This window comes from Orcinus orca, chromosome 8, assembly GCF_937001465.1.
Source record: "Orcinus orca chromosome 8, mOrcOrc1.1, whole genome shotgun sequence".
Lineage (NCBI taxonomy): Eukaryota > Metazoa > Chordata > Mammalia > Artiodactyla > Delphinidae > Orcinus > Orcinus orca.
In genome coordinates this window covers 100,294,732-100,307,066 of record NC_064566.1, presented here as the reverse complement: position 1 = coordinate 100,307,066, position 12,335 = coordinate 100,294,732, and positions in this window count along the sequence as shown.

Below are 12,335 nucleotides of genomic sequence, written 5' to 3'. Positions count from 1 at the left end.
AGCTGCCAGATTCTGGTGAGCTTCAGCTTCCACTCAACGCTACCCCCCCACCCCCACCCCCGTGAGTCCAAACCCTCAGTGGTGGGCGCTTTATCTCTAGACCTCGCTGTCCCTTTTCAGGTCCTTTCCCAGAGGTGCCCATTTCCCAGGGAACGTAAGAGTGTGGCAAAGAGGAGCATGAAACAAATCCATAAAGACCAGCGCGAGTTCCCTGGGACAGAAGACACCCCAGGATTAGGGAGCAGGGAGCTGGGTGTCAGGGGCCGTCACAACCTAGCACACTTCCTTTAGTTCCCTCCCTCCTCTATCCAAGTCTTCTACCTCAACGTCAAAAGTACACACACCTGTCCAGATGTCCCAGCTTTTATCTCAGCATTCCAAAGCCCAGACAAAGGCTTCCACTGCCCAGGAAAATAAAATAAAATAAAAAGGGGGCATCTCTCCCGGAACAGTTCGGGCTAGAGAAGAGAGTCGTCAACCTGGGGAGACGAAGCATTTGGGGCGCGGGAGGGGAGCGAGTGAAAGTCCCGTGATCCCCAGGCACGAGTGAGGGACGGTGTTGGAGGCCGGCTACTGCTTTTCTGTGCAGCCTCTGTTTCCTGCCTCCCCTTCTTCTCCTCCCCCCAGGCTCCCTCCTTGAAAGACCCTTTCCCCGGCACGCGCCGGCGGCGCTAGCTGCTCTTTTCGAACGGACGGGGCCAGCAGGGAGAAGGAGTTAACGCCAGGCGAGCGCGCGGGGCGGCGGCCGGGCTCCGGGCGTGGAGGGGACGTGGACAATAGGCAATCAGCAGCCCAGCAGGGCGCGCGCTCCCCGGGCGCCGCCCGTCCCTCCCCAGCCCCCTTAGGCCTCTTGTTGTTCCCTGGCTCCTCCTCCCGCCCGGCCTTGGGGGCCCAGATTGGCCCGGGCGTTGGGGGTTTGGCGAGGCTCGGAGCTCGGCCGCAACTGGACCTGTGTCCGCGGTGCAGGCCTCGCCCCTCCGCCCTCGCGCGCTCCGGCTCCGGGGTCTGCGCGCAGCGATCTGGCGGCCGGCCCTCCCCCTCTCCCCTATCCTTCAACACCCGCTCCCCGGCCCATCGGGGTAATGAGCCGCCCTCGGCCAGGCCCCGGCCCCATTGTGTGCACGTAGGGAACGAAACCGGGTCTCCGCGGTGCGATGGAGAGTGACCGCGCGCGCGGCTGCGACCCCCGCTTCACACCTGCTCCCCGCCCCCAGCCCGGGGCGGGCGCGGGTGTGTCCTCTCCCTCCCCGCGGGAGGGGTCTCAGCTGGGGCTGCACTTGGTAAAGAGGCCGTGGAGAGGCCGGCGGCCGCCCGAGGAGGAGCTATAAATTTGGAGCAGATGCGGCCTGACAGGCCCCGAGCCCGGGGAGGTGGGGGTAAGGCTCCGTTCCCGGCCCAGGCCCCATCTTCCCGTCTGCAGCGGAGTTAGACGGACTCCGGGCGGGGTGACCCGGGGCTTTGGATGTACAGAGCCCGTCCCCCCCACTGCCACCTCCGCTTCGGCTCTTTGTGTACCCACGCGTGGGGAGGAGGACTGGAAGGCAGGGAGGCGCCGGAATAAGCTTATTGCTTTCCCCTTAAAAAGAGTGGTTTCTTTGGAAGAGACTGGCAAAGTCTGAGCCCCTGGCTCTGGCCTGACACTTCTGGGCAGCAGCTAGAGAAAAAAAAAAAAAGCAGATAGTAGAAGCATGGTTCGGCCGTTCATTCCACACCATTTAAATGCCCATTTTGTGCTAAAAATGCAAGGTAGGGAGACACAGGCAGACGGGATGGGGGGAGGATGGGAACGGGTGACAGAAAAATACTAAGGAATAATGCCTGCCATGCTGTAAGTACTATAGGTGCTGCGATACTGTACATTTAAATAGCATTTCCCTTTAGTAAGTACAGTCCTCCCTGGGTATCCTCTGGGGATTGGTTCCAGGACCCCCATACCAAAAATCGGATACTCAAGTCCCTTATCTAAAATGTCCTAGTATTTGCATATAACCTATGCACATCCTCTTATATACTTTAAATCATCTCTAGATTACTTAAAACTCCTAATACAGTGTAAACACTATGTAAGTACATAGTTGCTCTCCCTCAGCAAATTCAAGTTCTGCTTTCTGGAATTTTTTTTTTCCTCAGTATTTTCGATCCACAACTGGTGGAATCTGTGATTGCAGAACCAACGGACCCAGAGGGCCCACTGTAGTATTCTCTCCGTCCAACAGAAGAGGGAGCAAGGTGCTGAGTGCTGCCAGGGGTTTGATGGTAACTCAAACCATCAAACCATTCAATCCAGGTATCCCAACCCCAAGTGGGAGGAGGTGGGAGGGTGTGCTAAGGGGGCTTTCCAATACACTACACTGCCAAGGAGGTGAGGCGGGCCTGTCATGGATCTGGAAGGGAGTGGAGAGGGTTGAAACTGAGTGTCGGTAGCAGTTAACACAGCCCTGATTGACCTTACCTGGATTCGACACTGTGCAGCTACTTCTCTGGAGTGGCACGAATTGAAGGCTGAGTCCGTGTCCCAAGTCTGAAGGTCGTGGTACGGTCACCATTCTAACCTAGGGCGAACTGGGGGGTTAGTGTCTACAACACTGGTGCCAAGCTGAGTTCGCAAAATCCACTGTGTGCAGTGTCATCTCCGTTTACAGCTGTTCTCTGCTTCCTCTGCTTCTAACACGCCACGGGGCTAACCAGATTGGCCTGCAGGAACCATTGCTTCTTCCCTTCCCTTCGCTTCCATTCCTACCAGTCTCCCTGGTCCATACCCACATAGTTTTGTAGACTAATGGTTCTCAAACTTTGGCAAGCATCAAAATTGCCTGGAGGGCTTGTTAAAAACACTCCCAGGGTTTCTGATGTATTTAGTCTGGGAAGTCGTAGGGCCTGAGAATTTGCATTTCTAAAAGTTTCCCAAGTGATGGCGGTGCTGAGGCCACAATTTGAGAGAGCTGACCTAGATGGAAGGAGAAATAAGGGCTGGTGAAAGAGGAAAGAACTGATGTGTGTGCAGTGCTGGAGAAGGTTATTGGAAGTTCAAGCTCCCCAGTGTCCTGGGGTATCTTCACTCTCTGTGAGGGATAGATAGGCTATATCCCCAAGCAACTGTGGGCATATTCCAGAATTAGCCTAGTGTGTGTGTTTCTTGTCTGGTGACTTAGCAGTCCCCCTAATGGACTCAGACGATTCTGCGCTCTCCTCAGCCTCCTAATGGAAACAAGAATTACCCTAATTTATTTTCCCAACCTATCTTGGTCATCCATTCATCTCTTTGTCACTAAAGGTGCAGGGATGTTGTCTTACACATTTCTGTTTGCAAATTCATTAGCATGTTTTTTTTCAAGGAAAGGCATTTTATTCTGATTAGCATGGTTTTGGGTGCTCAATGGTGACTCCGTGAATGAATGAATGCTTTCCTTCTTCTTTAGGAGAACCCTAACACCTACCAGTCCCCTCTTCCTCACCTTTGCTTCTCCCAGCTGCTCTAAAATACTCTACAGGTGATTTAAGATCCAGATATTTGCTGAAAAATTCTCCTCGACATGTCAGCATCATTATCACCAGTTACAAGACTTTGGCTGGGGGCAGGCAAGCCCAAGTCAGAGGCTGAGGATGGGTTTTGTAAAAATGTGACCAAAAAAAATATATATATATATAGCAAAAGATTAGATGAGAAAAGCAGGTGGAATTTTATTTCCTACCACCAGGTGGCAGACCTTGCCCCATTAATGAGAATTAACCCTGGACTTGAAGCCTGGCCTAAACTACTTTTTTCAAATCAGACAGAGGACAAAAGGCTGTTTCTCTACTTAAATGACTTGGGAGTTGAGGCAGGGAGAGCAGTTACTTGAAAATACCTTTGTAACTGCTGCTACTCAAGGTACTTGAGTAGATCCCTTGAGTTTCCTCAAGGGCTTGCTGAGACATGCTCGTTTTTCCTTCCGGAAAAGAGGTTCACCCTCTTGTAGATGGAAGAAAATGGGTTACTTAACTAAGAAAAATACCAAAAATGTAACTTCAAACCAGAGGTTTCTGGCGCCGCATACACACGTGGCAGCCCTGAACGGCTTTAAGCCCCAGTGCTTGGCTTCTTTTTCCCAGCCCCCATCTGGCAGTCAACCTCTATTTCCTACCACCCGACAGTTCTTTGTTCTCTTGCTTATACTGAATCTTCCTCAAACTAAAAATGAATGCTTTATTTTAACTCTAGAGTCCACTCCAGGGCCTTCTTACTGAATTCCAGTTTGCAGTCTAATGGGCACATGGATGGTCTCTAATCTACCCCTCCCTCAGAGGATCCTCAGTATGTTACAAAACCTAAATCATACAACAACTTGGGCAAGAGTTACAGGCTCACAGCAATAATATACATACATATGTGTTTGTGTGAAAAAAAATATATGTATATATATAATGTCTTACAGGAAGGCTCAATGAATGTTTTGGGAGACAAGCAGGTGAAGATTCGGTTTTATGCACCTTTTTCTATCTCAGTTGTATGTGCAACAGATATTGAGAATAGAGTAGTATCCACCACAGTGCCAGGGTCAGAGCAGATCTATACCTTACATAGAAAACAGGAAGTTGTCTATACCATTGTCAAGGGTCTCTAACACAGGTGAGCCATTACCTGTGCTCATCGGCTTGCAGCTTCCTCCCTCCCTTGGGGATGTGCAAATCTCAGGTAATACTGACCATCTTAGACTAAGTAAAACTCACAGCCCGGAGCGCTTCACTGGGCAGTTCCCTACCACTGCAGCAGGTCCCTACCACTGCAGCAGGTCCCTTGGTGGCCTAAAATGTTTATAGATATCTGTGCTAAAGACAGAGACTATGAGAAAAAAAATAATTGAAACAGTACATATTTGGTTGTTTTGGGTTTTTTTTCTATGTGGATTGTTAACAGAGTCAGTCAAAACATATTTACGGCATGCCTGCAGGGCACATAGCATGGTACGTCACCCCTCATTGAAAATCCATTAAAACAATTACCAGGCCATGCTAGGAAACTTTTCTTCACAAAGGAATTTGCTTTAGTTGCTGGATTAGCAGGAACTAATTTGAGATGCAAAACTAACAACCCCCTTTGTACTAGGAAGCCCTTATGTAAACTGTCACATACTACAAATAATATATGTGTATTTATTCGTACCTGTGTCTGAGTATATGGACTTAAAAGCTACAAACCTAATGGGATAGTGATATAAGGGGAAAATAATTTTAAAAGTTAGTGAATCATCTACTAATGCTGCAAAGTTAAATGTTTACCTGGGAGGTTGTGCCCTGGTTATAGGCCATTAACGACCATCAAAAAATAAAACCATGTTCATATCTATCACACTTACGGAATGTCATATTGTCTTGACTCTCATACGAAGAAGCTAGGTTCAAAAAACCCCACTTTTATTGAGATACTGTTGATCAATGCAAATAGTGAGACTCATTCAAACCAACATTTGGTCTTTGAAATTAATTTATAAACATAAGGAGATTTCATAAGTTTGTTTATTGCTTTTCCCCACTACTAACTGTAACAACCTTTATTAGCATATTACATACACACAGTTGGTTCTGTCTTCTTTCAAGTATTTGTTCAACAAGGAATTTTCATTACCTACTTAAGGCACTGAAACAGAACGTACCCCATATCTTGCAAAGCCCAAGTTATCTAGTAGAGAGATGCAGTTTGAGGGAGTTGCGGCATCTTGTTAATGGTGCCCAGTTGTAGTGGGAGCCCCACCATTGCTACTCCTGTCCCATGTTTCCAGTTCCAAATCTTCTCTGCAACCAGTGTCCAACCCAAGACCCTCTACTGAATCCCCTACCTACTTTAGGACAGAAGGAGAGAGAAAGAGTAGACTTGGGCAGAGGGCCTTACTCTTAAGAGAAGAACACACTTTCCATCAAATGGTAGAACTGTGGTGACTGACACAAGGAAAGTAATATAGGTTTAAAGCATAAGCTGAGGTCATACAGTCCCAGCATCAAAGTTTAGATTCATCATTTACCAGTGATCAGGTTTTGGGAAAGTAACTTAACTGCTCTGAGCTAAGGCTAAACATCTCACTTATAACGTGACAATAAGATAATGCATGTAAAATGCTTAGTATAGTGTCTACCAGAATGCGTCAGTGAATGGAAGTTCTTGGTATCCACCAAAGCTCTGTGAGAGTAGAAAACTACTTCACCTCTGATGCTTCAGGTGGCTTCTGGCCGACCTTCACCTGTGAGCAAGAGAGTATGTACGGGGAATTCCCTGGTGGTCCAGTGGTTAGGACTTGGCGCTTTCATTGCTAGGGCCTGGGTTCAGTCCCTGGTCAGGGAACTAAGATCCTGCAAGCTGCGTGGCCAAATTAAAAAATAATAATAAAATGTAAAAAGAGAGTGAGAGAGAGAGAGAGAATGTATGCACTTGCAGTACAGCAGAAAGCTCACTGATCTGTCAGTAAGCCAGGGAACTGCATCATGGGAACATTCGATTTCGGGAAAAGCTCTGTTTGGGGCTAGGAGTCATAGATGAGCAAGACTCTTTTCTTTTTTTCTAATTATTTTTCTAATTATTGGTAGGTTAGTTTGGAACTTCCAGAGATAGACGCTGAGACGAGGATTAGAGTGCAAGGAGTTTACCTGGGGAAGAGGACCACCAGTAGGGAAATAGAGAACATTCGATTTCGGGAAAAGCTCTGTTTGGGGCTAGGAGTCATAGATGAGCAAGACTCTTTTCTTTTTTTCTAATTATTTTTCTAATTATTGGTAGGTTAGTTTGGAACTTCCAGAGATAGACGCTGAGACGAGGATTAGAGTGCAAGGAGTTTACCTGGGGAAGAGGACCACCAGTAGGGAAATAGAGGTGTTTAAAAAAAAGGAAGGAGGGCAATAAAGGGTGAGCGTGGGCAACTGGGGTTTAATCCCGTCAGGGAGCCCTGGGAGATGGTGTAGGACACACCTCAGAGCTACCCCACAGGGAAGAGCAAGGATGTTGGGATATTTATTTACCAACTCTCCATCATCGGTTAAGATCTGCTTCTGGGAACATTAACTGTTACAGGCACAGCCATGCAGCAGAACCCTGGAGGTCTACACTACAGTTTTCCCAGTGGAGCTTGCAAAAACTCTACATGGCATATACATGTACAACTAACACCACTAGCACCAAGGAATCTACTGGTCATAGGGCCAGGCAGCAAGGCCACTTAAACGGTACCCAGAACCTGCTACAGAGTTTGCCCTTGCTCTGGCCCCCCTCATAATGTGTGACCTTTAAAGTCACTAATACATAGATTGGGGTGGTATTCCCTAACGTGGTATATGCTGTCTCCAAAATCCCAAGAACCCTACCAGATCTACACCTCCGTGTGGTAGGTGGAGCAAGGTACAGGAACTTGTCCTCAAGCTTGGAGTGGACCTCTTGGGCATGCCCCAGACAACCGGACCCTAATAGCTACCAGGCAGCCCCCCAATCATTTTAGGGTGTATATCCTCCCTGCTGGTATTCAAGTGATCCAATTAACTCAATGCTATCAAAATAGGGGAACTTTTTTTTTTTTTTGCGATACGTGGACCTCTCACTGTTGTGGCCTCTCCCGTTGCGGAGCACAGGCTCCGGACGCGCAGGCTCAGCGGCCATGGCTCACGGACCCAGCCGTTCCGCGGCAATGTGGGATCTTCCCGGACCGGCGCACGAACCCGCGTCCCTGCATCGGCAGGCGGACTCTCAACCACTGCGCCACCAGGGAAGCCCAAAATAGGGGAACTTTGTGGTGTTTCGTGTCACGTATACCAAGACAATCAAGGTCTCTGGGGGCAATAATTTGGAGCTACTGCGGGAAAGCATCCTGAAGATTCTCAGAAGCCCTTGCTGAGAGTCCTTTAGGCATTTACCTTAAATCATTCAGGAGTCTTACAAAGGTTCTCACAGCCACACCCTTGATTTGATTTTTGGCCTTGGACTCTTTCAATGCTGAGAAATATTAATGAGCTGGGAAAACAGGGGATAAGAGACAGTTATATCAGCCAAACCAGCAAATCCTTGTGCTTCTGCATCCCCTCCAGATTCTGCTTGTAAATTGCATGGTGCCTTCTTTCGCTCACCCTTCTCTTCCTGTGCGTTATTATGCTCCGTCAGAAGAAACCAAAGGGCACTTTCAACATTCTGTCTGGAGATCTCTTTATCGTATATTTTAAAGTTTATTACGTACACTTCTTATCTTTCAAGTTTCCACAGGCAACATTTTGGCAATTATTCCATCATACATAACACGTGTTGTCCTTTCTCCAGCCTCTAATAACTATTTTCTTACTGCTTTCTCAGCCTCCAGCAACTGTTTGTTCACCATTCCTCCAGGCTTTGCTAACAGCGTCTTTGGTGTTTTTCCAGCTTCTAACCACCAACTGGTCCAAGGGCAGAATTCCAAGAGCATGAGAGGTTAGGCTCTGGAACCCTTCTGCTACATTTTATTGCAAGCAAGCCCCAGGGCAATTCCAGATTCAAAGAGTGGGGAAAACAGATTCATCTCTTAATGGAAAGCATTGTAAAATATTGTGACAGTGTTTTTCAATATACAGCAGACATCTTTACACTAACCAGTGGATACATTTTTAGAATAAATTCCTAAAAGTGAACTTGCTGAGTCAAATGCAAATATGCATTTGTAAAATGTTGCCAAGCCCCCTTCACAGAGGTTATACCAATTTTGAATCTCCCCAGCAACATAAGAGGATGCCAGATGAGGTTTCCCCAGATCTCACAGCACCATGTGTTATCCAAATTTTTTTCTCTGCCAATCTGACAGGTAAATATGACATCTTCTTGTCGTTTTAATTTGTATTTTGCATATTATGAGTGAGACTGGGAATATTTTATTTGCTTAAGAGCCAATTGTATTTTTTTTCTTGAAACTGACTGTTCGTATGTTTGCCATTTTCCATTTGCTTTGTAGGCTTGGCTTACCATCTTTCAATGCACTCAAGAACTTTCATATGTTAGTAGTGTGATACAATTCTGGGACAGGCTCTCTCAAGTCTCTGAACTGAAAGTTTCCTTACCTACCTAATTTTGGTCTTTCTGAGAGTAATGAATTCTCTCCTCCCCTGGGAAAGGCCAATAGTATGAGACCATTATGAGCTCTAAGGGAATATGTGGTTCTCTAACTGGCGAAGACCTGGGTTTCTAGAGATTTTCCCCCAAATTTCACTGCCCCCAAAGAAGAAAGTCACATATGTGGAAGAGGATCCTGAGTCCTAAGTCTGGAGGAACCCAGTTGCCTTTAATTTCCTAACAAGGGCTTAGGCAGAACTGATCAGAAAGATACCCCTGCTTACGTGTTATAATTGACTTCTGTAGTTTGTGGGTGCTACTATAAAGAGTTCTGTGTTGAAGTAGAACACCTGTGTTTGAGTCTAGTGACCTTGGGCAAGTGTCTCCCCTTCACTTCAGTTTCTTTGCTTCTAAAAGGAAGATGATATTACCTGTTTAGAAACTCAGATTTGAAATTTGCCAAGGTAAGTTGTACAAATATGTGGTGTTATGATGTTCACCTAGAGCCACTGGGTACCATCCAGGATCTAATGCAGGCTGTGGAAACTCAGTAGTTCTAAACCATCATTGCCTGCGGGACACCACTATTTCTCGCAACCTGAGATACTAGATATTGTTGCCTAAATTCTTCTAATGCTACTGTTAGAGCCAACCGAGGTTAAGAGCACAGACCTCCAGACTGCCAAGTGTGCCTGAGACTAGGCACCAACTGCAAGTTCAGGGATCCCTAGGGCCACCCTTACTTCAGACCAGCTGGCTACAAATTAGGAAGCTTCCATGACCACCTTCAGGTTTCATCCTTTGCTACAATGACTCAACGGACTCAGGAAGTAGTTTTGTTACAATAAAAGGATACAAATTAGAACCAGTCAAAGGAAGAGATACATATGGCAGAATGTAGAACTGAGAGGGTTCCAAATGCAAACGTTTGTGTCCTCAAGAATGAGTTTCTCTCATGGCTTCAATGTGTGGTAATATGCAGAATATTGCCAACATAAGAAGCTCATCCACACCAGTCCCTCCCATCAGGAAGCTTGCACAAGCCTCTTAGATAGCCTCATCCACCAGAGGGCAGACAGCAGAAGCAAGAAGAACTACAATTCTGCAGCCTGTGGAAGGGAAACCACATTCACAGAAAGACAGACAAAATGAAAAGGCAGAGACTTTGTACCAGATGAAGGAACAAGATAAAACCCCAGAAAAACAACTAAATGAAGCGGAGATAGGCAACCTTCCAGAAAAATAATTCAGAATAATGATAGTGAAGATGATCCAGGACCTCAGAAAACGAATGGAGGCAAAGATCGAGAAGATGCAAGAAATGTTTAACAAAGACCTACTAGAATTAAAGAACAAACAAATAGACATGAACAATACAATAACTGAAATGAAAAATACACTAGAAGGAATCAATAGCAGAATAACTGAGGCAGAAGAACGATAAGTGACCTGGAAGACAGAATGGTGGAATTCACTGCCACGGAACAGAATAAAGAAAAAAGAATGAAAAGAAATGAAGGCAGCCTAAGAGACCTCTGGGACAACATTAAATGCAGCAACATTTGCATTTATAGGGGTCCCAGACAGAGGAGAGAGAGAGAGAGAAAGGACCTGAGAAAATATTTGAAGAGATTATAGTCGAAAACTTCCCTAACATGGGAAAGGAAATAGCCACCCAAGTCCAGGAAGTACAGAGAGACCCAGGCAGGATAAACCCAAGGAGAAACACGCCAAGAGACATAGTAATCAAATCGACAAAAATTAAAGACAAAGAAAAATTATTGTAAGCAACAAGGGAAAAACGACAAATAACATACAAGGGAACTCCCATAAGGTTAACAGCTGATTTCTCAGCAGAAACTCTACAAGCCAGAAGGGAGTGGCATGATATATTTAAAGTGATGAAAGGGAAGAACCTACAACCAAGATTACTCTACCTGGCAAGGATTTCATTCAGATGTGATGTAGAAATCAAAAGCTTTACAGACAAGCAAAAGCTAAGAGAATTCAGCACCACCAAACCAGCTCTACAACAAATGCTAAAGGAACTTCTCTAAGTGGGAAACACAAGAGAAGAAAAGGGCCTACAAAATAAACCCATAAAATTAAGAAAATGGTAATAGGAACATACATATTGATAATTACTTTTAACATGAATGGATTAAATTCTCCAACCAAAAGACACAGGCTCACTGAATGGATACAAAAACAAGACCTATATATATATGCTGTCTACAAGAGACCAACTTCAGACCTAGTGACACATACAGACTGAAAGTGAGGGGATGGAAAAAGATATTCCATGCAAATGGAAATCAAGAGAAAGTTGGAGTAGCAATACTCATATCAGATAAAATAGGCTTTAACATAAAGAATGTTACAATAGACAAGGAAGGACACTACATAATGATCAAGGGATCAATCCAAGAAGAAGATATAACAATTATAAATATATATGTACCCAACATAGGAACACCTCAATACATAGGGCAACTGCTAACAGCTATAAAAGAGGTAATCGACAGTAACATAATAATAGTGGGGGACTTTAACACCTCACTTACACCAATGGACAGATCATCCAAAATGAAAAAAAATAAGGAAACAGAAGCTTTAAATGACACAATAGACCAGATAGATTTAATTGATATTTATAGGACATTCCATCCAAAAACAGCAGATTACACTTTCTTCTTAAGTGCGCACGGAACATTCTCCAGGATAGATCACTTCTTGTGTCACAAATCAAGCCTCAGTAAATTTAAGAAAATTGAAATCATATCTAGCATCTTTTCTGACCACAATGCTATGAGATTAGAAATCAATTACTGGGGAAAAAATGTAAAAAACACAAACACATGGAGGCTAAACAATAACTAAATAACCAACAGATCACTGAAGAAATCGAAGAGGAAATCAAAAAATACCTACAGACAAATTATAATGAAAACACGACGATCCAAACCTATGGGATGCAGCAAAAGCAGTTCTAAGAGGGAAGTTTATAGCAGTACAAGCCTACCTCAAGAAACAAGAAAAATCTCAAATAAACAATCTAACCTTAAACCTAAAGGAGCTAGAGAAAAGAGAACAAACAAAACCCAAAGTTAGTAGAAGGAAAGAAATCATAAAGATCAGAGCAGAAATAAATGAAATAGATACAAAGAAAACAATAGCAAAGATCAATAAAATTAAAAGCTGGTTCTTTGAGAATAAACAAAATTGATAAAACTTTAGCCAGACTCATCAAGAAAAAGAGGAAGAGGACTGAAATCAATAAAATTAGAAATGAAAAAGGAGAAGTTAC